The sequence below is a fragment of the Odocoileus virginianus genome, chromosome 11 (genome assembly GCF_023699985.2).
Source record: "Odocoileus virginianus isolate 20LAN1187 ecotype Illinois chromosome 11, Ovbor_1.2, whole genome shotgun sequence".
In the NCBI taxonomy this organism is placed as follows: domain Eukaryota; kingdom Metazoa; phylum Chordata; class Mammalia; order Artiodactyla; family Cervidae; genus Odocoileus; species Odocoileus virginianus.
In genome coordinates, this window is record NC_069684.1 from 65245788 (window position 1) to 65251787 (window position 6000).

Genomic DNA, 6000 nt, shown 5'->3' on the forward strand with positions numbered 1-6000 from the left:
ATTACCATTATTACCATAATGTGACTTAGCCCATGTGGTCCCATGAGAACTGTGACATACTTACGCTTTTCCATGGCATTAACCAAGAAACAGAGCACATGTCTATCATCCTTAACTGCCTATCCCTTCCAAGGTCAGCCTGGGGCAGGACAGAGCAGCCCCTGTTCAGTAACTACCTCTCATCTCCTGAAAACAGAAGGTTCCTGCTGCTACTCAGACTTTCCCTTTGTGGCACTGAGAATCTTTATTAAAGCCAGGGACAGGAGTAGTCGAGTTTCTACTTCTCAAAACCTATATTTGATAACTGATTTTAGCATTTGCATTGTGCTTCCTTGTTGCTCTTCTTCCTGTGTTTCGTCATCATTCCCTGAAGCAAAGAGAGCTGCAGGCCTGATGCTTGGGACAGGCTGGGACAGCGCAGGACGGAGGGTAAAGCAATTTCTAAAGAAATGAGGCAGTCTGCAACTTTGTCTGCAGAGACAAGTCTTGGGAGCCCAAATAGTCAGCTTTAAACATGGGTAAAGATATTAGTTTGAATCACAAAATTATTAAATAAACTAGGATTATTATCTTGTAAAAAGATAATTTTATGTGGCTTAACCTAATATAAGTGTATACATTTTACAATAAGTCAGTTCATCAGCTTAACATATTTTCTCTTTAAAAGGGAAATCAAGGACCATTCTGAATTTATATAAACTATCTTTCTCTGTAGGGGAGGAATACAATTCCTTTCACAAAACCATCTAAAGATTGAGGTTGAATATAAATTGATATAGCCATTATGGAGAACAATATGGAGATTTCTTAAAAATACTAGGAAAAAAACTACTATATGACCCTACAGTCTCACTTCTGGGCATATACCCTGAGAAAACTACAATTCAAAAAGACACATGCAGCCCTATGTTCACTGCAGCACTGTTTACAATAGCCAGGACATAGAAGCAACCTAGATGTCCATCAACAGATGAATCGATAAACAAGTTGTGATGTGCACATGCTAAGCTGCTTGGTTGTGTCCAACTCTTTGTGACCCACTGGACTGTAGCCTGCCAGGCTCCTCTGTTCATGGGAGTCTCCAGGCAAGAATACTGGAGTGAGCTGTCATGCCCTCCTCGAGGGGATCTTTCTGACCCACAAACAGAACCCGTGTCTCTTATGTCTCCTGCATTGGCCGGTAGGTTCTTTACCACTGTCATCACCTGGGAAGCCCTGTGGTACATATCTACAATGAAATATTACTCAGCCACGAAAAGGAATGAGTTTGAGTCAGTTGCAGTGAACTGGATGAACTTAGAGCCTGTTATACAGAGTGAAGTAAGTCAGAAAGAGAAAAACAAATATTGAATATTAACATATATATGGAATCTAGAAAAACAGTACTGATAAACCTCCTTCCAGAGAAGAAGTGGAGACACAGACATAGACAATGGGCTGGTGGACACAGCAGAGGAGGGAGAGGGTGGGACAAACTAAGACAGTATCACTGATACATATGCCCTATCACAGACCCCGAGCAGGAAGCTGCATTTTAGTACAAGGGGCGCAGTCTGGTGTTCTGTGACCACCTAGGGGGTGGGGTGGGGGAGGGGAGGAAGGCGCAAGAGGGAGGGGAGATATATATACACACATATATATAAAATTATGACTGATTCACATTGATGTACAACAGAAACCATCACAACATTGTAAAACAACTATCCTCCAATTAAAAAAATTTTTTAAGAGATTAGGGTCATAAACTCTCAATTATTTATGAAATTTTATAATATAAAATCAATCTGGACAGATTATGAATACCTAGAAGTGGCACTGTGTACTTTGGCATGTATGAGAAGATACATTGGAGCCAGATAGCCTGGGGTCTAACCCAAAACTCTATCTGAAAGCTGTATGACCCTTTGGTGCCTCAATTTTTTAAATCTATAAAGAAGGGATAATACTAGTACCCATATCATAGGGTTTTTATGAGGATTAACTGAGTTAACACTTGGAAGTGTTCTTGGCAGAACAGTGTGTGGCACATTCTATGCTGTGTGCTTGGTTTGTTGTTTTTTTTTAATTATTATTAGGTATTACCTATTGAGTTCTGTCCCCTAAACGTTCATAGGTTGAAATCTTAATTCCCAGTACCACAGAATGTGATTTAATTGGGAAACAGTGTGGTGCAGCTGCAATAAGTTAAGACAAAATCACACTGGAGCAGGGGAAATCTGGATGCAGGGAACACCCTGGGAGGCAGAGGGCAGAGACTGGGGCGATGCTTCTGGTAGCCAAAGGATGGCAAAGATTTCCAGCAGACCTCCAGAAGCTGGGAGAGAGTTGTGGGACTGATCCTCCCCCGAAGTGCTGGGAAGGAACCCACCCTGCTGACATCTTGATCTTGGATTCCCAGCCTCTGGAACTGCGAGACAATAAATTTTTGTCTTTGAGCCATCCAGTTTGTGGTATTTTGTTATGGCAGCTCTGGCAGACTAATACGTTAGATAAAATGCTCCTATCTAAAGAAATGACCAAGAAACCTACAATAAACTTGCTTTCTCTTTAAAAAGACATCCACTTTCCTTAAAACACAGTGAGACATGACAAAGAATAGCCTCGCCAAGTATTGATCACAGCTAGAGAGAACAGTGGCCGTGTTCTTCGTATACAACCCACCCGTGGTGATAGGACACCAGTTGCCTGGGAATTCTTGGTGTCTGCCAAGCAGCTTTCTGCATGCACACACACGGCCAACACAGGATTCAGCATGGTGTGCATTACATCTCCTTCTGACTCAGAAAAACACCTGAGCCAGTATGTCCAACATTTAAAATTAAGATCAGCTACAACTCAGGATGGACTTAAAATGATGTGAATAAGTATTTCTTTTAAAAAACCAACAGAGGGATTATTGATCAACATTTTCACCTCTCAGATGATATGCCTTGGCATCTAATTTATTTGTTTCATTTCTTCATCTCTACATGAATAGCTTCTGCTCTTTCTTAGCGCAGTAGCTATGGTTCCTCTGCAGAATATAACATTAATGTTATGATTTGCTTCTGAAAGAATAATGCTAATTTTGCCTTCCTTCGTTCTCAGGAAACTAACAGAGTCTTTTTTTTTTACTCTTAAAAAAAAGGAAAATACATATACATTCCCCATAGTCATGACCTCACAGAATTCAATCAAGGATATTTTATTATGAAATGCTCAGAAAAGACGAATCTATGGAGACAGAAAGTAGACTAGTGGTTGCCAAGGGCTGGGGAGAGGCTGCAATGGGCACGCAATCTTTGGGGAGTGACAGACATGTTCTGAAATTAGACTGTGGTTTCAAAATGAGTGAATTTTATGGTATATGAATTATTTCTCAATAAAGCTGCTGAAAAATGTTAATAAACATGTCTCCATGTGATTTGTATTTTCATTGCAAGCAACACAGAGTTGTAGACATATAGAATGGTAAAGTTTAGGGTTGTTAAATAAAAAAGAAAAAACTGCGCCACAGTACAGCTAATTAACATCTTTACTATCCCATTTCCTTCGACAAGCAAAAGTATCTCTGGTCAACCTCGCCATGGAAATATTCCTAGTGTTGGGTTATGTGTGTTCCTTTGTTAGCTTAACAATATCCATTTAAGGAAAAGCTAGTTGATTCCACGCCAGGACTGGCTGCCTAACATTCAGACAGCATGCACTCTTTCTTACGTTCAAGATACTGCCAATTGAGAAAGAGTTATTTACATGACAAATTTTAAATGGAGAATAAAACATAATTTAACTTGAAAAATGTTTCTGTGCCAGAATCATGAGTGCCTTGCCAGAGGGAAATCAGACTTCCCTTTAAAGTGGTTTTAATTATTCAGTCTCTGACGTGGTTTCAATATAATCCAACCCAAATGCTGCCTGACTCTTCTGTGCCAGCTCTGAAGAGCAGTGTGACAGTACACTACACTGTTTAGGAAGAATCCTTTTCCCTTCCCAACCGTGTGGGTTCCATACTCAAGTATCCTGAATCCCCGTGAAGACTGAGTCAGTGAACCAGAGGAGTTTAAATTAACTGAGCTTCCTGTGTATCTTAAACCCTCTTTGGATAGTTTTTTGGAACAAACTTTCAAGGGTCAGATCAACACAGTCTACAACCCCAGGTTCCTGCGCTGCCAGTCACTCATCCAGGAAGTCTTCACGATTTCCCCAGAAAGACACAGTCCCACAGTATCTTTTCAATATTATCTTGCATAATTATTTTGTTTTTAAATTGAGGTGTAGCTGACTTATAACATTATATTAGTTTCAGGCATACAACACAGTGATTTGATATTTTTATACAACTGATCACCACTATGAGTCTAGTAAACATCTGTCACCATGCAAAGCTATTATAATATTATTGACTATATTACTGTGCTATACATTACATCCTTGTGACTCTTTACTCTATGACTGGAAGTTTGTATCTCTTAATTGCCTTCCCCTATTTCTCCTACCCACCTCCCATTTCCTCTGGCATCCATGAATTTGTTCTTTGTATCGATGTGTCTCTTTCTGTTATGTTTGTTTGTATTTTAAATTCCACATTGAAGTGGAATCATGCAGTATTTGTCTTTGTCTAATTTATTTCACTTGGCATAATACCCGCTAGGTCCATCCATGTTGTCACAAATGGCAAGATTTCATTCTTTTTATGGCCGTGTAGTATTCCATTGTATGCACATGCATACATACCCCATCTTTAACCATGGATACGTAGGTTGCTTCCATATCTCAGGTACTACTGTAACAATGCCGCAGTGGACTGTGTTTTCTCTAGTCCTCTCTTCCCTTAGTGCTCATTTCCACCAAAAATCCTTACCTGTTCTTAAAAGCAGAGACCATGTCGTTGTTGTTGTTCAGTAGTCCAGTCATGTGTGACTCTTTCTGACCCCATGGACTGCAGCATGCTAGGCCTCCCTGTCCCTCACCATCTCCCAAAGTTTGCCCAAGTTCATGTCCATTGCATCAGTGATGCCATCCAGCTGTCTTGTCCTCTGATGCCCTCTTCTCCTGCCTTCAATCTTTCCCAGGATCAGGGACTTATCCAATGAGTCAGCTGTTTGCATCAAATGACCAAAATACTGGAGTTTCAGCTTCAGCATCAGTCCTTCTAACGAGTATTCAGGGTTGATTTCCCTTAAGATTGATGGGTTAGATATCCTTGCAGTCCAAGGGACTCTCAGGAGTCTTCTCCAGCACCACAGTTCAAAGGCATCAATTCTTCTGCACTCCATCTTCTTTACAGTCCAGCTCTCACAACTGTTCATGACCACTGGGAAGACCATAGCCTTGACTATACGGACCTTCGTCAGCAGAGTAATGTCTCTGCTTTTCAACACACTATCTAGATTTGTCATAGCTTTCCTGCCAAGAAGCAAACATCTTCTGATTTCATGGCTGCAGTCACCATCCACAATGATTTCAGAGCCCAAGAAGAGAAAATCTGCCACTGTTTCCACCTTTTTCATTTCATTTGCCATGAAATAATGGGGCCAGATGCCATGAACTTAGTTTTTTTAATATTCAGTTTTAAGCCTCTCTTTCACGCTCTTCCTTCACCCTCATCAAGAGGCTTTTTAGATCCTCTTCACTTTCTGCCACGTCATTAATCACCTTCAAATATCCAACTATCAGATTTCACCCATTTTTCAAGAACTATCTCAATACTACCCCTTCCATAATATATTTATATCATCAATCATATATAATTTCTTATTTCTTGTATACTCTCTCTATGCTGAATCATTTTTCCAAAATCATTGTGCTCCCTTTTATTGTATAGTAACTTGATTATTTTTCTTATTCCTCATTACCCTGTAACCCTGTGAAAATAAGAGGCGTTTTGTATGACCTTGTGTTCTCCATTCTGCTCCCAACCCTCAATCTCTCCCACTGTCATTCTCAGAGTTAGAATGGATTCAATAACCTCAATTAAATCAAGTAGTAATGGTTTTACCATCCTCACCTATAATTATGATA